The sequence below is a fragment of the Camelus bactrianus genome, chromosome 11 (assembly GCF_048773025.1).
Source record: "Camelus bactrianus isolate YW-2024 breed Bactrian camel chromosome 11, ASM4877302v1, whole genome shotgun sequence".
NCBI classification, from domain to species: Eukaryota; Metazoa; Chordata; class Mammalia; order Artiodactyla; family Camelidae; genus Camelus; species Camelus bactrianus.
Window position 1 is genome coordinate 57,583,275 of NC_133549.1, and position 23,929 is coordinate 57,607,203.

The 23,929-nt window shown below is 40.6% G+C and overlaps 1 long non-coding RNA gene across 5 annotated transcripts in view; it reads right to left on the reverse strand.

Moving 5' to 3' along the window:
* LOC105071308 (uncharacterized) overlaps positions 1-23,929 on the reverse strand; it is a 378,482-nt gene that overhangs the window by 50,932 nt on the left and 303,621 nt on the right. For all 5 annotated transcript variants that reach the window (XR_012510237.1, XR_012510238.1, XR_012510236.1 and 2 more), the window contains one exon: positions 20,916-21,001. This is a non-coding gene — a long non-coding RNA (uncharacterized LOC105071308). The remainder of the gene's footprint in view (positions 1-20,915; positions 21,002-23,929) is intronic.

Below are 23,929 nucleotides of genomic sequence, written 5' to 3' on the forward strand. Positions count from 1 at the left end.
AACCCTCCTACACTGCTGGTAGGAATGTAGTTTGGTGCAGCCATTATGGAAAACAGTGGAGATTCCTCAAAAAACTAAAAATAGACTTACCATATGATCCAGCAATCCCACTTCTGGGTATATATACAGAGGGAACTCTAATGCAAAAAGATACATGCACCCTAATGTTCATAGCAGCACTATACACAATAGCCAAGACATGGAAGCAATCTAAATTTCCATCAACAGATGACTGGATGAAGAAGTTGTGGTATATTTATACAATGGAATAGTACTCAGCCATAAGAAAGAGTAAAATAACGCCATTTGCAGCAACATGGATGGACCCAGAGATCGTCATTTTAAGTGAAGTAAGCCAGTAAGGGAAAGATAAATATCATTTATCACTCATATATTGAATCTAAAAAAAATAAAGGACACTGTGAACTCATTACAAAACAGAATCAGACTTGCAGACTTAGTAAGTAATCTTACGGTTACTGGGGGAAGGGGGTGGGAAGGGATAAATTTGGGAGTTTGAGATTTACAAATGTTAGCCACTATATATAAAAATGGATTTTAAAAGTTTCTTCTATATAGCACAGGGAACTATGTTCAAGATCTTGTAATAACCTTTAATGAAAAAAATATGAAAACGAATATATGTATATGTATGCATGACTGCAACATTGTGCTGTACACCAGAAACTGACACATTGTAATTGATTGTATGTCAATTAAAAAAAAAAAAGAAAGGTCTTATAGGATCTGGGCTGGTGTTAGGTGATTTGGGGGAAGGGTTTAAAGGAGGGGTTTTGCTCTGGGTGGGATGCTGTCAGGAAACAGGGGTAATTCTGACTGGGTAAAAATGCATTTTATCTAGAAGGATACAGGATAGGATAAAGGTGTAATATGTAAAAATGCAACAAGCAGTGACTCATATGAGCTAGGATAGTGGGATGTTTGGAATTCTGAGGGTTGGACAATGTTCATGTTTTGTCTATGTTCAGACGTGGTGATGGAATGGTCTCATTTTTGTCTTCATCTATCACGGTCACAGAGTGGCCTTTTCTGATGTTGATGTTGTGTAAAACTGTTTGTGTTCAACAGGAGAACAGTGAGTTCTGGCTGTGAGTGCCAGGCAGCACTCCCAGATGTTAGGGGCTACCTTTCTCTTGTGACTTTTTTGTTTTTGTTCTGGTTAAGTATTTTCTTGAGCAAGCTAATTTATGTATAGCGTTGACTATCTAGTACATGCCAGGGATTGTTCCAAGAGCTTAACTGATGTCAATACATTTAATCCCATAATACCCTTGAAGAGGTGAGTACTTTTTTTAAACCCCCATTTTACAGATGAGGAAACTGAGGATCAGAGAGATGAAATAATTTGCCCAAGATCATGGCTCATGGCTGACAGAGCCTGGGACACAACCCTATGCAATCTGGCTCATGAGTCAGGGCTCTTAAGCTTCATCAATGAAGACAGATTGTGTTTGTCCCAGAAGGCAGCCATCTGTGTCCTTTCAGCAATCCCCATCCCTGCACAACCACATGAGTTTTACCTGCCTGCCCTTTAGGACAGCTCCTGCCATGCACACAAGAAGGAAGAGATTTTGAAAGGGCATGTCCCTACTGCCCTGATGTCTGGGACTGAAGCTTCAGAACTAGTCCTGGGACAGCTTGGGAGAGAAAGGCCAGAAAAGGACAGAAGGAACATCAACCACAACAAGTTCTCATGGTCCACATAAAGGTTTTTCAAAGTTACTTTTGAGTTTTGCTCTTCCTTGGATCTTCTCATTCCATCATTGACTCTGGATTCTCTGCATTTGTTCATTCAAAATTCTTTAACTGAATACCTACTGTGTGTACACAGTGTGTGTGTGCCTATGTGTAACCCAGACATTGCCAGCCAACCTGTGGGCAGTCTCCCTTCTCTGCTGCACCTATGTCAAAGAACCGGCACACCGGCCCCTGTTTATACCAAAGCAAGAGACAGGTCACTCTCTCTGGTTCAGTTGTTGGCAAGGGAGATAGTGAATCTTGAGGGCAGGTCAAGTCACAACCTCCTACCTGCCAGCACTTGGACTGTGTGGCCAACACCTGAGCAAACGGGATGAGACGTTTACATCCCAGAGAATGCTGCAGCAATTCCAGGTGTTGCTCAACCAGAGTGACAGCGTGGAAGATGAACTGATTAGGTTGGGAATGGCTGACCAACCATTCACTACTGTTTTAGTGCTGAGGTCAGAGAGTGGGAAGATGCAGGACCATCTTCCTACATGGTCAGCTTATGGACACAGTGACATTGGCTTGAGGTTTCTTTTGGCAACGCATCTTCCAAAGGAATTATAATCGAGACTCCTCCCAAAGCTATAATCTAAGACCATCAGCAATTTCTGTTGTCTGCAGTATTTCTCCAGAAGGAAAAAATGCAAAGACCCCAAAGAAAGTGGGAAATGCATGTGGAAATGGCAAAGATAAGCTCAGAGCTGATAAAGACGTGAGATTCTGCTTCTAGGGGGTCAAATATCAGTGAACAAAAAGCCCACCTTCCCTCTAGTAGCCTATCTTGTAGAAGCTACTAGGAGGGAGCTCTTCCTTATGCCTAGTTAAATCTCTCCTTCTGCAGCTAGTTCACCTCCTCTTTGCATGCTTAGTTCTTTTGCATTGGAGAGAAACAAAATTATCTGTGGGGAAAAAGCTGTAGAATGAGTACTCTATCCTTGACAGGCTCTGCGTTCAGCTTCCCTTCAGTCTTCTAGACCCTCCAGTTTCCCCTCCTGTATCTATTTTCATAGGCTCCCCAGCCTGTGTCCCCTTCCTCGACAAATTAGTTTTGCTTTCAGGTCAAATAAGCTCACCTAAGGAAGAGAGGGAGAAAAAAATCTGCTTAGGTGTGAATGGGCAAGAAATTCTTTTAATTCTCAAAGTGGCTGTTGGTAACTTGTCCAGAAATAATGACTTTATCCAACAGAATGAAGAACCAATGGTGGAGTATCAGGCATCAGCTGTTGTCCTTTCTAGAAAAGATTTTCTGTATGGTTTTTGTAAAACTTTGAATGGTACCAGGGAACCAGGCACTTGCTCTGTCCCCATTAGAGGCTCCGTGGAGGACTGATGATCATCATGAGTTAAATAAATAAATAACGATCATCATGAGTTAAATAATGCTGTTGCCTGTTTTGTGGTCAATGCAAGGCATCCATAATCATTATGGTCTATGAAACTGCTTTTTACATACTTTGGTTATTACTGAGATGGGCAACTGAACCTGCAACTGGAGGTCATGATCTTGGAGAGTAATAGATTCAGGCTGGGTTTAATATGTGGGAGTGCCATTTGCCCCATCTCCACTCCAGGGTATCCTGTTCTCAAAGGACAATTGGATGTACCTTTAGGCCTTGCTGTGCTTTTTGTAACTAACCATGTGATCCCAATTGCTTTTTATTAGTACATGACCCTGGTAATTTATACTCTGACATTCTGAGCTAAAATATCCTGTGAACATCATCCAGGACACAAGCTGACAGAGGCTTGGAAACTCACATTGGACATACACCAAAGATGCCTGAAACCAGACACTATTATAGAGATCTATGTGGATCTGAGCCAAGTCATGTCCCAGTTCTGACATATTTATCAGGGAGGTAAGGTTTTCATTGGCTAGCTTTGGGGGAAGTGAATCCCCTCCTTGCAGTGCTCTAAGGTCATTCCAGAAAGACAGGGTAGGCTTAGCTGCAAATTACAACATGAAAGCATCCTGGGTTAGACCCAGTGACATACAATGATATACGAACAGGTTCCTTTGGGGATGATTATGCTTCTCATCCAAGCTCATGCCTCAGGGTAAATGAGAGTAGTCATAGAGGAACCATCATTGGGGATGAGGCACGAAGGCATTTACACAATACACTGAAGTCTAAAGTAAGAATGATGTAAAATTAAAAGTGGAAGGGGGCTAAATCTAATTAATGTTCAAACTGGTTGTTGTGGCTCTTTTCTTAGCTTGGTTTCCCCAAAATACAGAAGAAAATCTTTTGTGTTAACACTTCACTGGGAGTGCACTGATCAACGAGGAGTGAAGATAAAAGGGGAGTGAGTCAGAGAAGGCAGGACTGTAAAGATAAGGCAGTGCATCCCCAAGCTGGACATAGCTGTGTGACGAGATGATCGTGGGGTCTTGCAAGAAGTGTTCCAAGGGCCACGGATCCCCAGTCTCTCCAACCAGCCATAATCAGACTTATGCTCCCCCAAGCATCAATTCCCACATGCTTCTTTCTGGGGTTGTGCATGCATGGGTTCCAAGAGGATCCCTTTGGGCCTCACACCTCAAGGGGGCAAGCAACCCCCAAGCAGATGGTACACAGTACGGGCATGAGCAAGATACTGTTGTGACAAGCTCAAGAGAGACTGAAGGATCAGGACCAACCCACACAGCAGGCCCTGCAGTCCACGGCAGGAGATGGAGGCAGAGATCTGACTTTCTGACAATAGCGCAAGCTAAGGTTAGGGCTGTTTAAACCAGAAAGCAAGGAGAGGGTACAGGTCTACATTTCCTATCTCCTCCTCACACCCTGGAGGGTGCTGAAACGAAATGAAAACAGAGTTTGCCTTTCAGCCCGCAGGTAGCCAAGAGTCAAGAAAGCCTGAGTTTAGAAGAAGTGACCCAACAAATTAAAAACTCTCTGGACAATGGCCTTATAGTTATCGTTCAGAACAATGGGATAAATAAATAGATCAAAGCCATGGAAAACAAAAGATACTGCTTTTGATGCAGCAGAAGAGTTCATAAAAGGATGTCACCATTTGGAGGAAGGGGTAGAGGCAATTAACATTTTAAACAGTTTAGAGGGAGGGATTATAATAAGAGATTTTCATAATTATCCTATTAATATTATATTCTTTTTGCAATGTAGTCTAAGAAAAGACAACAAGAATAAATAGGAAAAAAATGTCCTGAAGGGCACCTTTTTGGAGGAAGCTAACGTATTTCAGAAGATAGGTAGGGGCTAATGAGAAGGCAGTATTGATCAGACTGATAATCCTGAGTCGGAAGGGGAAAGAGACCAGGGTTGGTAAGAAGAAAAGAATGGGTGAGGTCCGTGGATTCAGAGTAACATATATGGATTACAAAAGATTGTGTGGGGAAACAAAATACAGAGGGGAGCCTGCAGAATGTTTGAACTGTGTAACTACAGAGTAAGGTAAGCCAAGGACACCGTGGATGTTAGAGTAGAGGTGCTTCTGCCATTGGGGTAGGACACCTGTGACCTGTGGGGCTCCTCCTCAGGAGAACACCTGCATACAAATGAGGTAAATGGTCTTTAGAGGTGTTACTATGGGTGGGAATTCTAGAATTTGAGAGCTGAGAGCAAGTATGAAGAATGAGGTGAAGGAGAAGAATGTGAGTTCTGCAAATAGAGGTAAATGGAGCCTGTGTGATCCTAGGGTCCTGGAGGGTTTGGTTTTTGTAGAGGTTAGAGCAAGTATTACAAATATCAAGCAGTTTCTTACCCACATTGCTTCCAAGCTGGACTTAACAGCAATGTTGCCTGAAGGAACTGAGGGATGAAGAAGTGATGGACACATTCTCTCTGGGTTGCAGCGAAGGGTGAATGGGGACACAGCTGTTGATGCATAGATTCTCTCTGCTTTTATTTCCAGGAGGATGGTCTGGCCCACCCAGAAGGGAAAGACAGAGTAGAACAGGAAGGCCTCAGGGAATAGTATCCAAAGGGGAAATGAAGTGCTTTTTTTTGTTAACAGCTGAGTCCATACCCAACATTACTTCCAATTCCCCCTCCCAAAGAGGGCTTCTTTGACAAAACTGAGTTTGGGAACATGGTTGAGGTAAAGTGAGGTATCCCTTCCCTCTGCCATGATACTGGACAGTTGGGTCGATGGAGCGCAGTCTGAGTTCATCCCTAGGGGCTGGGCCCTGGGCACGCATCACATGGAAACAGAAAGTGGGAAGAGGAAGTGAAAAGGGGGCCCATGGGGCAGGGACCAGAAATGGCACGAGGCAGGCTGAAGCCTGGATTCTGTCTCTGAAGCTCAGCACTAGCCCACTAGGAGTAACAGATCCAAAGAATGCTGGAGGCTCTGCCAATTTGATCTGTAAATTTTCCTTTTTTGTGGAGGAATATATGGGAAAGACCATTCAATGACACTTCTCTCCTAGATGTTAGCTGACCTAGAAATTTAAGGTGACAGACAGGAAAGTCATCCCCACCTCAACATTCCCCAGTTCCTCAGATCAAGGTTCAAGTTCCTTATTATAGTTTTCAAGACCCTCCACACTTCGTTTCTAGTCTCATCTTCCAAGACTCATAACACATACCCTCTGATTAGCCTGAGTAAACAGCTAGATAGTCCTTGAACATTCTCCATATCCAGGAGCACACGTCCATGTCCCTTCAGCCTGATGTGCCCTCCCTGACACTCGCTGGTTGGAGAAATCTTACCCATTTCTGCAGGCCCAATTCCAAAGGCAGCTCCACCATGCAGATTTCTTGATTGCCTGGGTGGAAGTATCTTATTCCTCCTTTGAACTGCTGTAGCTCTAAGTAGCCCTCTCACATGGTTGGTCAAATATTGCCTTGTAACACAGTCTGAGGATGGATGCTAGCTTTCATTCTTCTTTCCACTGCCTCAGTGGGCGGCTAGGATGGTGCCTAAGGTAAGGACTCAACCATACGAGCTCAGCAAATACTTGCCAGCATGAACTGAGTTCAAGGATACTTGATGGAAAATAGGAGATACCATAGAGAAGTGCAAATGACCAGCATTTCTCTTCTGCTTCTGCTTAATAAATATTACTGCATAATCAGTTACAGCGGAGGAGGTCCTGGAGGTGCCTGAACTAAGGCAGGAAGCAGAAGGGTGGAAGACACATGAGTTACAATTATCTTCTTTCCAAATTCAGAATCTGTTGTTCTTGAAATGGGCAAAAAGCATGCTCGGCTGCAGCTCAGTGTCATTTCACAGCATGAGCCATCTGCTATAATTGCTCTGTGAATATTTGTTCTGACATTTGGTTTGATGTGTGTGTCAAAGACCAAATGATGAAACGGATAAGAATTACTGAGAAGAGCTTCAAACTGGAAAGGGGAAATGGAACTGAGAACAAAAATGAAACATAAGTAGGAGCAACTAGGGGTACTATCTGGTGGCTGATATCATTGTGGAGTGTACTGGGAGTCAAATCTGCTAAATAACACGCTTAGCAATGAGGACTTTCACTGGCCTGAGAAGAGGCTGGTACTAGAAACCAGGAAATCTAAGTTCTTTTCATAGCTCTAATCTCCTCTAGCAATTAACTTCGATCGACCTCAATTTTTCCATCTATGAAATGGTCCTGATACACTGCAAAACATCTGTCTCCCAGAGAGTATGGAGCACACAAAAGACACTCCTCTCAATTCACGTCCTGAGAACCCCTGGCCTTTAATTCTATTAGAACAACAGGTCATGCAGGACAACACAATTTGTATCAATCTATTCCAAAATTATTGCGTAAGTAGCTACTGTGTGTGGGCTCTGCAATATGTTCTGGGAATGGAAAACTGAAAAAGACAGATACCTTTTGAGGCCAAATTGCATTTGATATGATTGTAGCCAAGTTTGCTTTACGAGTATGACCTTGGGCACCCTGCTTTCCATCACCAAGCCTGTTTCCTTACCTGAACAAATAAGATGACAATAAAATCCAACTCAAAGGATTGTTGTGAGGATCATATAATATAAAGATGTGCAAAGCTTTCAGCAGAATGTCTGGCACATAGACCACTAACAAATGTAAGCACTGATGATGATAATGATTTGAGTGTATCAGAGTGACAGAGAAGCTAGGATTTGGAGGGAGGCATGCAGACCAATCTGAGTCAATCACATGACAACTTTTAAAAATTCAGATAAATCATGGTACATTCAGACAGTGGAATATTATTTGGTGCTGAAAAGAAATGAGCTGGAGAGTGACTTCACCAAGATGAAGGTCAGGTCACCCCTGACTTCACTCCCCCTCACAAGAAGAAAAACTAAAACTATTCATGGACAGGACACCACTGAGAGAATCCTAGAACATGGGGATGAGGCTGAAGCACCTCCAATACCACAGAGACCAAGACAGACTGCACTGAATGGGCAAGAAGAAATGGCTACATGCTGACCACGTTGCCCCCACCCCAGGCCAGGGTAGTACCATGTGGTTGGTCTCCTCTGAGTCTGTAGTTCCTCCACAGGAAAACAGAGCCTGGGAGGGACATCTAGCTCCCCGCCAGTGTGTGGCTTGGTGGGAGCCCCCACTCTAGTGTCACCCCATGGGAGTCTACAGGACTCAACCACTGGGCATTTGACTGTGAAGGAGAAGAGAGGAGAGGCTTGCAACCACAGCACTCAAATCTTGGCAGACTAAGTTCCTTCCTGCCAAGCTGCAAACCAGCAGATTTGCTCAAGTGTAGAACTAAGTTAGTGGTACACTTTGACCAGGAAACTCAGTGGAGTGCAGGTCTGCCTGATTCGAGTCCTTAAAGTTTTGCCAGCCTTAGAGCCTGGTTTGCCCATGCCCAGGCAAGGGATCTGAGTCACAGCTCCACCTGCTGCTGCAAGCATGACTCCTGGCCCCAGATGACCAGCTGGGCTGGAGGGAAGCTAGCAACCTAGCAACACTCCACCTGAGAGCGGGCAGAGCTCACGTCCAGGGCAAAGCCAGTACCAGGTGTTAAGAGCTCCGCTGCTACGTCCAGGCAGAGGAATTAACCCATAGCACACCTAAGGCTGACGTTAGCTCCTGGCCCCTCCTGACTGGAAAGCCTCTTCAGGAAAACTAGGAGTTGCCTGGAGTGGCCCCTCCCTGCCCCACGCAGGCAGGGAACTGAGAGCTCACCTGCTGTGGAGCCTGGCTTCTGGCCCCATCTGACCAGAAGAACTAGAGACAACACCTGGAAGCTGGTAACCCAACAATGCTCAAGCCAAGAGACGGGCAGGCAAAGTTTAGTCTGCAGAGCAAAGCCAGCGGTCCTTTTCAACCCAAGGGAAGTTGAGGCATGGGTCAGCTTGAGTTAAGGCCACAAACAAAGAGACTTACTGACCTTAGAGCTGCTTCTACTGCTGTGCCTGGGCAGGGAAGCTACTCCGTAGCCCCATTTATGCACAAACAGGGAAACTAATCAGATCATACAGGAAGCTGCAATGCCCATTCAACAGTGCTCACTTACAGCAGCACTTGGACAGACAGTACAGTTTTCCCATCTTCAGGGCAAAACCAGTGGCTTCACATGGCAGGGAATTCAGTGCACACACTTGCTCGACTTCTCCAAACACAAGGCATATAAGCCCTGGGTCTTGTCCTACTGCCGTGGCAGGGCAAGGAAGCTAATTCACAGCCCTGCCTACTGCTGAGTAAAGTACCCAGTCAAGACCATCTAGTAAGCAACACCAGAGAAACCAGGCAACTGTAAATTCCTTCTTACAGCCTCACTTGGGCAGCAAACCAAGCCAGCAGGCATATCCAGCTTCTCAGCCAGTGGCACACCCCTCATCCTGAACTCAGAGGTCAAATAGTTGCCTCATCCAAAAACAGACCCTAATAGCAGGCCCTGCCTACCAGGGGCATTACTAGCAGACATGCCCAGAAACCTAAACTGAGCTGATTTGTTAAAAAAAAAAAAAAGTCTCTGCCAAAGCAAATGTGTAAAGTCTAGAGAAGAGTCTGCTTATTCAACTACGCAGATACCAATGTAAGGAGTCTACTTATCTGAAAAGTTAGATAAATATGACACCACCAAAAGAAACTAATAAAGCTCCAATAACTGACTGTAAATAAATGGAGATCTATGAACTACCAGACAAGGAATACAAAATAATCCTCTTAAAGAAGTTTAGTAAACTGTAAGAAAACACAGACAGGTGACTAAAAATTAAAAGAAAACAATGCATGAACAAAACAAGAAGTTCCAAAAAGGAGTAGAAACCATAAAAAAAAAAAAAAGACATCTAAGAGCTGAAAAATGGAATAACTGAACTGAAGAATTCAATAGAGAGCTTCAAAAGCATACTTGACCATACACACAAAACACTCAGCAACCTGAAAAATAGGCCATTCAAAAGTATCCAATCTTAGGAGCAAAAATAAAAAAGAACAAACAGGAGTGAAGAACGCCTATAGGACCTATGGTACACAATGTGAAGAAACAACATTATGGAATTAGAAGGAGAAGAGAAAGAGAAAGGAACAGAAAGTATATTTAAAGCAATAATGGCTAAAAATTTCCCAAACCTGGGGAGAGAAATGGCATCCAGATCCAAAAGGCCCAAGAGGACCCTAAATAGATTGAACCTGAATAGGGCTACATTGAGACACATTATAACTGTCAGAAGTCAAGACAAAAAAATAATTTTAAAAGCATCAAGGGAAGAGAGAAGTAATATACAAAGTAGCCCCCATAAGACTGTTGGTGGATTTCTCAGTGGAAACATCTCAGTCCAGGAGAGAATGGGGTGACACACTCAAAATATTGAAAGAAAAAAACTGTCAACCAAGACTTCCATACCTAGTGAAGCTGTTCTCCACAAATAGAGGTACAAAGACTCTCCTAACAGACAAAAGCTGAAGAAATTCATTACCATTAGATATGTCTTACAAGAAATGCTAAAGGGAGTTATTTTAGTGAAAGCAAAAGAACACTAATTAACACCATAAAAACAAGAATGTAGCATAAAACTCACTGGTTAATGGTAAATATATAGTCAACATTAGATTCTGTAATATGATAACGGTGGTACATAATTGACTTACAATTCTAGTTTAAAAGTTAAAAAACAAATGAAGTCAAAATATCCATAACAACAATAATCTTATTAGTTACACAATATAAAAATACATAAATTGTAGCATCAATAACCTAAAATGTGGGGAAGGGGGAGTAAAAGTATGAAGTACAGGAATCCTCTTGAAGTTAAAATTTAAACCCTTATTTTAAACTGGTAACAGCTTAAGATATTTAACGTAAGCTTCATGGTAAACACAAGGGGGAAATTTTTAGCAATTACACAAAAGAACATGATAAAGAAGTCAAAGCATACTGATATCAATAGACATCAAAACACACAAAAAAAGACAGCAGTATAAGAAACAAGCAGTAATGGATTTATAAAAAACCTGAAAACAATTAACAAAAAGGCAATAGTAAGTCTTTGCCTATTCATAATTACTTTAAGTGGAAATACATCAAAATCTCTAATCAAAAGACACAGAATGGCTAAAGGAATAAGAAAAATCAAGATCCAACAATATGCTTCCACAAAGACTCACTTTAGCTTTAAAAATGCACACAGACTAAGTGTGAAGGAATGAACGAAAGGTATTTCAAGCAAATGTCAGCAACAACAAAAAAGCAGGGGTTCTATACTTATATCAGAAAAAGTAGACTTTAAACTAAAAATGCTAAAAAAGAAACAAAGAAGTTACTATATAATGATAAAGAGGTCAATCTATGAAGAAGATTAAAAAATTGTAAATATTTATGTACCCCATGTTGGCGCACCTAAATACGGAAAGCAGAAACTAACAGAAGGAAAAATAAACAGGAATACAATAATAGTTGGGGATTTGATATCTTGCTCTCAGACAGAGAAGCAATAAAGAAATAGCAGATTTGAACAACACTATTGGCCAAATGGACCCAACAGACATATTCAGAACATTCAATTGGACAACAGCGGAACACACATTTTTCTCAATCACACCTGGAACATTTTCTAGATATGTTAGGCCATAAACCAACTCTCAGAAAATTCATAAAGACTGAAATCGTTCCAAGTATCTTCTCTTATCAAAATAGTATGAGCCTAGAAATCACTAGAGTAAATCCGGAGAATCCATGAATGGCAACACAATATACCAAAACTTTTGGGATGCAGCAAAAGCAATTCTAAGAGGGAAGCTTGTAACAATAAAAACCTACATCAAGAAGCAAGAAAGATCCCAAATAAATCACCTAACTCTAACTCTACTCCTTAAGGAACCAGAAAAAGAAGAATAAACTAAGACCAAATTTAGCAGAAGGAATAATATAGATTAGAGCAGAAATAACTGAAATAAAGAACAGAAAAACACTGGAAAAGATTAACCAAACTAAAAGTTGATTCTTTGAAAATAAAAACAAAATTGACAAACCTTTAGTTGGACTAACCAAAGAAACAAGAGGAGACCCAAACCAACAAAATTATAAATAAAAAAGGAGTCATTACAGCATATACCACATAAATACAAAGGATCATTAGAAGCTACTACAAACAACTATATGCCAACACACTGTACAAACTAGAACAAATGGAAAAATTCTCAGAAACATACAATGTACTAAGACTGAATCAAGAAAAAACAGAAAATCTGAATAGAATTACTAGCAAGTAGATTTAATCAGTAATCAAAAATCTCCCAACAAAAAAACACCCAGTACTAGATGGCTTTGCTTTTGAATTTTACCAATTATTTAAAGAAGAACTGACACCAATCCTTCTCAAACTCTTCCAAAAAAAAAAAACAAAGAGGAGCTCATTTTTTATGAGGCCAGCATTATTCTGATACCAAAAGCATAAAATAAAACACTACTAGGAAAGAAAACTACAGGTCAATATCCCTGATAAATATAGAAGCAAAAATTCTCAACAAAATATTAACAAACCAAATTCAGCAGCACATTAAAGGGTCATTCACCACAATCAAGGGGAATTTATCCCTAAGATGATAGGATATTTCAATAACCACAAGTCAGTCAATGTGTTATATCACGTTAATAATGATGAAGGAAAAGCATGATGTTATCATCTAAATAGAGCAGAACAAGTATTTGACAAAATTCAATATCCATTTAGGATAAAAATGCTTAACAAATTAGGTAAAGAAGGAACATATCTCAATGTAATAAAGGTCATATACAACAAGCCCACAACTAACATCCTTAATGAAGGAAGATTGAAAGCTTTTTCTCTAAGATTAGGAAGAAGACAAAGGTGCCCACTCTCACCACTCCTAGCCAACAGTGCACTGGAAGTTCTAGCCAGAGCAACCAGGCAACAAAAAGAAATAAAAGGCATCAGAATTAGAAAGAAAGAAGTAAAACTGTCTCTATTTGGAGATGATGTGATTTTATACATAGAAAATCCTGAAGACTCCACTAAAAACACCTTTTATCCTAGTCACTCTCTTATTTGTGGGGGACACATTCGAAGACCCCCATGGATGCCTGATATCACGGTTAGTACTGAAGCCTATGCATGCTTTTCCCTATACAGGTACTAGTGGGCAGGTAGTGTATATAGCATGCACATGCTGGACAAAGGAATAAATCACATCCCAGGCAGAACAGAGTGAGATGATACAAGATTTTATCACACTATTCAGATCAGTGGGCAATTTGCAATTTATAAATTTTTTTTATTTCTGGAATTTTCCATTTAATATTTTCAGACCATGATTAGGCTGTGAGCAACTGAAACCACAGAAAGTGACACTGTGGATCAGGGGAGATGACTATATATCTAATCCGTGAATTCAGTAAAGTTGCAGGATACAAAATTAACAAAAATTAATAGTGTTTCTATACACTAACAACAAAATGTCTGAAAAAGAAATGAAATTGATCCTATTTACAACAGCGTCAAAAACAATGAAACTTAGGAATAAATTTAACCAAGGAAGTGAAAGTTCTCTACTCTAAAAAATACAAGACATCGATAAAAAAAAAAATCAAAGACACAATTAAATGGAAAGGTAGGCCATGTTCATGGACTGGAAGAACTAACACTGTTAAAATGTCCATACTACCCAAAGCCGTCTATAGATTCAATACAATCCCTGTAAGATTCCAATGGCACTTTGTACAGAAATATGAAAAAAAATCCAAAAACTTATATGGAACCACAAATAGCCTGAATAGCTAAAACAATTTAGAGAAAGAGGAAGAAAGCAGGAAAGCTATAGTAATCAAAACAGTATGGTACTGGCATAAGAACAGACAAACAGACCGAGGGAAAAGGATTGAGAACCCAGAAATAAACCCTAGTATACACGGTCAACTTATATTTGACAAGGGGGCCAAGGATACTCAATGGAGAAAAGACATTTTCTTTAATAAATAAATGGTCCTGGGAAAATTGGATATTCACGTATAAAAGAATGAAAGTATAACCCTATCTCATAGAAAAAGAAACCATATTTATTGTTACCAGAGGTAGGGGGTGGAGGAGGGGATTGGAAAAGATGGTCAAAAGGTGCAAACTTAACAGCTGTAAGATGAGTAAGTGCTTGGGATGTACTGTACGACATGGTAACTATACATACAGCTGCTGTAAATACATATGAAAGTTATTAAGAGAGTAAATCTCTTAACATCTGTCATAAAAATGGAGTTATCAAGTCACAAAAAGACATGGAGGAAACTTAAGTGCATATTACTAAGTGAAAGAAGCCAATCTGAAAAGGCTACGTACTGTATGATTCCAACTATGCAACTTTCTGAAAAAGGCAAACTACAAAGACCATAAAAAGATCAATTGACAGAGATGGAGAAGAAGCAAGAGGGAAACACATCGAGGATTTTTAGGCCAGAGAAAATACTTTATATGGTATGATAATGATAGATATATTGTCATTATACATTTGTCAAAATCCACAGAATGCACAGCAGCAAGAGTGAACCCTAAGGTAATCGATGGATTATGATTATGATTATGGTGAGTCAATGCAGACTTATTCTTAATAACAAATGTACCATTGTGGTGAATGATACTGATAATAGGGAGGCTATTCATGTGTAGGGACAAGGGGCAACTTCTTCTGAATTTTACTGTCAATCAAAAATTACTCCAAAAAATGAAGTTAAAAAAGTACTTAAAAAAAAATTCTAATGTCCTGAATAAAATCCTTCTCTTGGGTTTTGGTCACTTAGAAATTCCAAACATTTCTACTCTTGGCTTGCACTTAGCAGATGTTCTATTCAATGTTCCTAAGGTCCAGGATTCAGTGTTTCAGTGTTCAGTCTCTAGCTTCTGTTGTTGGCACTTAGGAACTTTAAGTAGTCATGACCATGGCTCATGACAGCTTCCTATCCTGGGGAAGGCTGGGAAGGGTGAAGAAGTGAGCAGGGGCAGCCCATGAGGGACACTTGTTTTCAGCTTCCAGCTTTCCCAAGGTGCCATTTTCTGTATTTGAGAAGATTAGACTGCCAGGAGTGACAGAAATTGAGACTCAGAGATAGTTAAGTGGCTTGCTATTTAGGATTGGGACTAAAACCTACATTTGCTAACTCTCACTGCAATACTCTCTCCTTTATGGTACATTTCACTGAGTTTGTTGCATAGCAAATGATAGAAAAGAACAAGGAGGGTCTGTGGTCTTAAATCTGTATCTCTCTTGATATGTTTTTTGTCATCAACAAGTTCAAGTAAGTTTTAAGTTAACTACGTATAGTATCCAAGATGGTTTTATGCTACTCTGCATTGTAACGGGTTAGCCCCAGTCTCCTTTTAAGTACTCCCAAAGCACATGTGGTTTTCTTTTCTTTTCTTTTTTTTTTTGGAGCAGCAATATTCTAAGGTAAGTTGGGTCCCTCCTCCAGGTACAAGGAATGACCCACAATGTTTCTAAAGCCCATTACACTAATCTCAATGATTGGCTTTGTTCCGGCCAATGAAATATAAAGATATATCTATTAGGGACTTTTGGGAAAGAATTTCCTCTCTGACAAAAAAAGAAAAAGTCTTCTAATAAATTCCTTCTTATGTACTCAGCATGGGAGAGGCATTTTCCTTAACTTCTTGTCTTTGGCTATTTCCAAAATGATGAGATGTTGTGGCAGCCATTTTGTGACCATGAGACAAAACCAAGAGAATTGGAGAGAAGTCATTAGGCTGTTGAATTGCTTAACTCTGGAACTCTCTAGCTTCAAGCTTCTTTTTACATGAAATAATGACGACTAATTATTTTAAATATTCTGCTACTTAGAGCCAAAAGCATTCTAACTGATTTTGGAAACTTCCTGGAGGAGACGAGAAGTAGGTCTTAAAAGACAGTAAGATTTAGACAGAAGGTAGACAGAAAGGAAGTGGGGCAATCTTCTATTAGAGGATGAGCAAAGGCAAAGAAATAGAAATTAGCTTAACCCATTTGGCTGGTTGTGGAAAATGTCAAATGAAATAACTGCGCCTTTAGAAACTCATAGTATTTACTTTTACTCTGTGTATATGGATTTGCAAATGTTTATTTGTTTGCCGATTTTTGTCAACAGGATGAGAAAAGTGGTTTGGCTCAGGTACCTGAGATGAGGACAGTACGGTTTTTTTCCCAGCTTTTAGTCCCTGGCCAGGCCCCACAAGTTTTTTCTGCAGTCTTACGGAGCGTGGCTGCAGGCAGAAGCCAAAGGAACCCTTCTCACAGGGTGTTGTATAAGGCCGGCCCAAAGCAGAGGCTTTGGTTTTCAGGTAACTAGACTCCACAGAGCTGCGGCAAGGCCAACACTGTGTGGACTGCTTTAGCCAGCTCTAGGGGCACCAAAGGCCTGTGGACTGGGCTGCATCGTTGTCTCCTGGAGGCGGGTATGAGCAGCTGTGCAGGAATTTCTCTCTGAACTGCCACAACATGGGTAGAAGCTAAGGGAAAAAGCCTACATGACCCAGGTACAAATTCACCTGAGACAGTTCCTGCAACACAGAAATAATAGCATGAGACCCTGAGGGGAATGAAGTCCTTCACTGTGCGGCTGGGCCTGATTCTATGAAATATAGTCCTTACAGTCAATGCGGCTCTGCTGGAATTCTCTGGCAAGTGAAGCTAGATCAGGGTTTCTCATTATCAGCACCACCGATTCTTGGGCCAGATGAGTCTTTGTTATGAGAGCTGCCCTGTGCATCATGGGATGTTCAGCAGCATCCCTGGCCTCTACTCACTAGATACCAGGAGCACTCCGCCTCCTGAGCTGTGATGACTAAAAGTGTCTCCAGACATTCTGAGAACCACTGGTCTAGAGAACCATGGGAAGAATGAGTGAGTGAGTGAGTGAGTGAGTGAATGAATGTGTGTGTGTGTGTATGTTTGTGAGAGAGAGAGAGAGAGAGAAACGCACACACATGCATGAGAGAGAATGTAGTATCTGTTAGTCATTTACATTTATATTTGTCGATCATTTAGATTTCCACCTTTTCACTTTACAAAAGCTTCAGTCAACATTTCCTTAGTTTAATCTTTGTCAACATCTGTAATTATTTTCCTGGGATAAATTCCTAGACATGGAGTTGCTTGGTTAAAGAACAGTAAACTTTAAGGCTTTTTATATACACTGACTAAATGGCCTATAGAAAGATTTTTCCAAATTAGATTCCAATCAAATTCGACACCTCTTTTGAATCTTTCCAGAGTTTAGGACCTAGTTTTGCACATGGCAGGTCCTCAGTGAATACTTGCTAGTTAATTGACTGAATGTTGTTTGTGAGTTTCCACCCCTCTTTTTTCCAACAAATACCTGGTCATGTTGGTCTATGACACTTCGTAACAATTTCTGTATGGGCTGGGTCTGCAGAAGAATATATAGTTACATATATTATTTCCTGTAGATCCACACCTCTTAAAGTGTGGTCCTTGAACCCATGATCTTCACCTCGGAACTTTCTAGAAATGCAAATTCTCTGGTCCCACACCTCGACCTACTTTGTGTTTTAAAATCCTTCCAGGTGATCCTCTAAAGCTGAAGTCTGAGAATCACTGCAACAGACAGTAAGAATGAACAAACACTTCTCTCATTAGCATGAAGCTGCTCTTCCTTAGAACTTCCCTCTATAATGGCATCTCCCTGGTAGGAACTGGCCAGCCTGCTGTTTGTTCATAAGAGATCGTGATCCTTCACAATCTAAATGTATGTAATGCTGTCTCATTCCATCTGGTACCTGGTTGGTCTCTGTAAGGTTCTCCTATACCTTATACTAAGGCTAACTCAGCCTGCCTGATGGTCTACTGCCTATAAGCCAACAGCTGAGATGATCACAAGAGACCCAGAATTGCCAAAACAATACTGAAGAAAAAGAATGAAGCTGGAGGAACAACCCTCTCAAACTTCGGACAATACTACAGAGCTACAGTAATCAAAACAGCATTGTATTGGCATGAAAACAGACACATGGATCAATCGAACCAAATAGAGAGCCCAGAAATAAACCCACAGACCTACGGTCAATTAATCTTTGACAAAGGAGGCAAGAATATACAATGGAATAAAGACAGTCTCTTCAGCAAATAGTATTGGGAAAACTGGACAGCTGCATGCATATCAATGAAGTTAGAATATTCCCTCACTCCATACACAAAAAATAAACTCAAAATGGCTTAAACAAACATAAGACAAGACACTATAAACTTCTTAGAAGAAAACATAGGCAAAACATTCTCTGACATAAATCTCAGCAATGTTTTCCTAGGACAGTCTACCCAGGCAATAGAAATAAAAGCAAAAATAAACAATTAGGACCTAATTAAACTTATAAGCTTTTGCACACCAAAGGAAACCATAAGCAAAACAAAACAACAATCTATGGATTGGGAGAAAATATTTGCAATTGATGAGACTGACAAGGGCTTAATTTCCAGAATGTATAAACAGCTCATACAACTTAATAATGAAAAAACAAACAACCCAATCCAAAAATGGGCAGAAGAATGACACAAGCAATTCTCCAATGAAGACAAATGGCCAATAGGCACATGAAAAAATGCTGAATATCGCTAATTATCAGAGAAATGCAAATCAAAACTACAATGAGGTATCACCTCACACCAGTCAGAATGGCCATCATTCAAAAGTCCACAAATGATAAATGCTGGAGAGGGTGTGGAGAAAAGGGAACTCTCTCACACTGTTGGTGGGAATGTAGTTTGGTGAGGCCATTATGGAAAACAATATTTTGATTCCTCAAAAAGGCTAAAAATAGACTTACCTTATGACCCAGCAACCCCACTCCTAGGCATATAACCAGAGGGAACCTTAATTCAAAAAGATACATACACCCCAGTGTTCATAGCAGCACTATATACAATAGCCAAGACATGGAAACAACCTAAATGTCCATCAACAGATGACTGGATAAAGAAGCTGTAGTATATTTATACAATGGAATACTGCTCAGCCATAAAAAAGGAATAAAATAATGCCATTTGCAGCAACATGGATATACCTGGAGATTGTTATTCTAAGTGAAGTAAGCCAGAAAGGGAAAGAAAAATACCATCTAATGTCACTTGTATGTGAAATCTTAAAAAAAAAAAAGACAAATGAACTTATTTACATAACAGAAACAGACTCACAGACATAGAAAACAAACTTGTGGTTACCAGCAGGGGAAGAGGGTGGGAAGGGATAAATTGGGAGTTTAAGTTTTGTAGGTACTAACATATATAAAATAGATAAACAAGTTCATACTGTATAGCATAGGGAACTATATTCAGTACCTTGTAGTAACTTATGGTGAAAAAGAATATTTTCACGTACGACTGAAGCATTACGTTGTACACCAGAAATTGACACAACATTGTAAACTGACTATACTTCAATAAAAAATATACATATACAAAAAAAGGATACTTGCATGTTCAACCTCATTTGCTAGATTGCTCATTAGATAGATAACCCTATCTTGGCCAGATATGAAGTACCCTGTGAGTAAGGTGGCCATCTGTTCAGGACTGGGTCCTTCCTCCAATATAATCAGAGATCATGGGACTCTAGCAGGCCCCCCTGCCAGAGCAAAGAGCAGAAAGGTCCCTGGGGCCGAACTGCACAGGTGGCTGTGAGCAGGGCAGAGGAGAAGATGGGGTGTTGCACACACCTTCCAAGGCTGAGTCATTCTTTCCTCCATAAAGGACAACCCCAGGGCATCCAGTTGTCTTTCCAAAGTGTAGGCGACAAAGTCAGGAGGTCAGTTTGGAAGGGAACAGCTGCAGTTGGCAGGAACCTTAGTGCTTGCACTCACACCTGGTTCCCCTCCTCCCTCGTGGGTTAGAAATGAGTTTCTGTACTAACAGCTCCTGACATCTGTAATCTCTGGGAACTACAGGATTTTTTGTATGTGCGTGTGTGTGCGCGCGTGCATGCAGTTGCCTAATTAGACTGCACTCTCTTAATTAAAGGCAGGGGCTATGCCTCTTACCACATGCTCAGCCTTGCTTATAATGGGGATTTTTAAGTCAGACTGCCTGCAATCCAAATGCTCATGCATGCTGAAGGACCTCATCTTCAGGCTTCCCAGGGAGCACTGTGTGGTCCTGCTCACAGGACACATGCTTCTGAGAAGCTTAATTGTATAAGAGATTAAAAAACCTAATGAAAAACAATTAGTCAAAATTCTTCATTAGGGCCAGTTTCAGATACTGCTTTGTAACTGAGAAGTTTTTAAATGGTGAAATGTATCACTATTCATGTCTGACATCTCTATCCCAGGTTCACGGCAACCTATCTGATGACCAGTTCAGAGAGTCAGCAGCTCAAGGGAATGGGGTTAAATTCTAAACAAGCCGGGAAGCTCTACAGCCCCTCTGGCTGGGAGGCAGGAACTAGTCAAAATAATCCCATCTGATTTAAGCAGACCAGGTCAGTGAATAAAGCCACCATTCTAAGGAAACGGGTGCCGGCGTTCGAGCAGTACTAGCTGAAGTGAGAGTCAGAATAAAATGCGCACAGTCAGAACACGTTTGCATGACTGGAGGCCTCTGTAGCTGTGAAGAGCACAGCTTGACATGGCTGGAATGCGCTGGAATGAAGAATCCTAAGGTTTCTTGCTAACCTGACCCTAACATGAGTGGACGGTGACCAACTGTTCTGGTTTTACACTCAAAGTCTGTGTCCCTAGAAGTCCCTCAGTCCCAGAAACACTAAGGTAGGTCACTCTACCTGGCTTCTGGACGTCTTCTCTGACAGTCTCTTCCCGCAGAGTTCAGAGATGGCTGAATTCCTCGTGAGATACATTTGATGCAGTCCTGGAAAATAAGAAAGCCAAGTCAGCTATTTTGATCTGAACTTTTCTTCTCTCCATGAAGTGTGTGCTTGGTGTTTGTAGATTTTATATGTTTTTCCTACCTCTCAGATCTACGGCAGGGAAGCAGCAGGTATGGCAGTCCTAAAGTGGGGCAGCTGCTCGTGTTGGAAGTAGAATCTGCCTCAACACTGGGGGCCAGACTTCCCCGGATCCTTTGAGTTTCCTCCAGGTGTCTCCCCTCAACCTCTGGTGTTCCAGCAAGAGGTGTTGGGTGAGGTGATGTGTTACAGTGGGAGTGTGTATTATATTGCTACAAGTTTCGGTGTCTTTCCCATTCAGTTACTTGGTTATCACCTCTCTCATTCCTAGGACCCTGGTCAGGCGTGTTTCCGTTTACAGGCTTATCAATGCCCTTTTGGATTTTTGACACTGTCTGGCTACAAAGTCTAAAATTCTGAGAAGCACTTAGGTTCCAGAATATTTGAAAATAGAACAGTAGAATATGTTGAGAGTATGGTTTTTGGATTCAGACTTCCTGGCTTTGAATCCCATTTTTTTCCCTTTAATATGTATGACCTTGGGCAAGTTATTCAAATTCTCTGACCTTAGTTTTCTTACTATAAAACAGGGGTAGTAATGGTATCTTTCTCATAAAGTTGTCATGAGAATAAATGAGCTAATTTATAAAATAAAGTGATTTTCAATTAAAAAATTTCTTTTCCAGTTTTACTGATATAATTGACATTAACATTGTCTAAGTTTATGGTGTTCACTGTATTGATTTGCCGCATTTACATATTGCAAAATGATTACCGCTAGTGTTAGCAAACACCGCCATCACATTGTTACTATTTCTTTTTTTGTGTTGAGAACATTTAAGATTTACTCTCTTAGCAACTCTCAAGTACGCAATACAGTATTTTTAACTATAATCATCATGCCCTGCATTAGATTCCCTCGAACTTATTCATCTTATAACTGGAAGTTTGTACCTGACAGTTTTTCTTTCATGTAATGCAAGTGTCTGACTGAAGCTTTGATTGCCAGGGATCCACTTCAAAGAGGCATCCACTTCAAAGACAGCTATCTTGAATAAACACCTTGCCTGCCACATGACTAGATAAAGAGCCAGGCTCGAGCTGCTCCCCCACCACTCAGGCTCCTTTGTTTCAGAGTTTTTTCTTTAATAGCAGTAGCTTTATTGAGATATAATTCACAAAGTTCATATCTTTATATCTTTAAAGTATACAATTCGGTAGTTTTTATATATTTACAGAGTTGTGCAAACATCACTGTTATCTATTCCAAAACAATTCTAAAATTCCAAAAAGAAATCCCATCCCTTTTACCATTTCTTCCCGTCCCCTGGCAACCACTCACTGACTTTCAGTCTCTATAGATTTGCCTATTATGGACATTTCATACAAGTGGAATCATACAGTATGTGTGGCCTTTTTCACTTAGCGTAATGTTTACAAGGTTCACCCATGTTGTAGCACGGGTAAGTATTTACTTCCTTTTTATTTCTGAACGTTATTCCATTGTTTGGACAGACCAATTTTTTATCCACTCATCAATTAAGGAACACTTAAACTGTTGAAAAGTAATACTTTTAAAATTACACAGCTTAAAACATCAATCCCACATAATGTATGTGTGGACTAGTAATGATCAGTAATATTTATTGTGGATCTACTATACACAAGGGGTTGTTCTAAATGCTTGTAAGTTTCAGCCCATTTAATGTTCACTACAACCCCATGAGGGGGCTGTCACTATTACCACCATTATTTTTACACAGAAATTGGGAAATAAGGAGATTAAATGACCTATCTCAAGATAAACAGTTAGTATATGATTCAAACCTAGGAAGTCTGTCTGCAAAGCCTGCATTTTATTTTTCATTAAAAGAACTATTATATAATAAAACTGACTTTTTTTGTGGGGGGGGGATATACAGTTCTATGAATTGTAATACACACCACCACAATCAGATAAAGAACTATTCCATAACCCCCACAATACTCTTTATATCCATCCTACCCCGTCCCAACTATTGGAGGAGGTCACTGAGAGGATGTGACAGCTGGTTTCAGAGATCTTGGTTGATTTTGGTAACTGACCACTTGGGCTGCTTGTTTTTTCCCTTCCTGTTCTATGTCTTAAGTTCACCAATAAACAGAAGGCCTTGAAACCCTAGGTCCCCACATTTGATCCCAATAAAGGCAGAACCTCAGAACTGCTGCCTGATTTTCCCTATTCTTGACCTCACTGTGTGGGCTGAAGTATGCTGTGTAATTTCCAGGACCTTCGAGTAAAAATCCTTTTTATTCCCCAAAAGTTTTCTATTATTGTTGAGCTCATCTTGCAATCATGATAAGGACCACAAGGGCCAGTCCAGCAACAACACTGGTTACTGATAGGTTGAGACCAGTATGAAACAGACCCCTTGATCCACATCTCCCCTTTTTCCCTACACCTCAGCCCTGGGTAACCAACACTCTCCGTTTCTATGAGTTTGGCTTCTTTAGATTCCACATAAGTGACATCATACAGTAGTTGTCTTTCTCTGACTTATTTCACTTAGCATAATGTTCTCAAGATCCATTCATGTTGTCTCAAATGGCAGGATTTCCTTCTTTCTCATAAGTGAATATTTTCCTATTATGTGTATTTATACTACAACTCCTTTATCAAATCATCCCTTAAGGGACAGTTGGGCTGTTTCCATGCCTCGGCTACTGTGAATAACACTCCAGTGAGCATGACAGTGCAGATATCCCTTCAAGATATTGTTTTCATTTCCTTTATGTATACTGAGAAGTGGGATTGTTGGATCATATGGCGGTTTTATTTTTAATTCTTTGAGTAACCTCCATACTGTGTTTTATAGTGGCTGCACAAATTTTCCCACCAACAGTGCACAAGG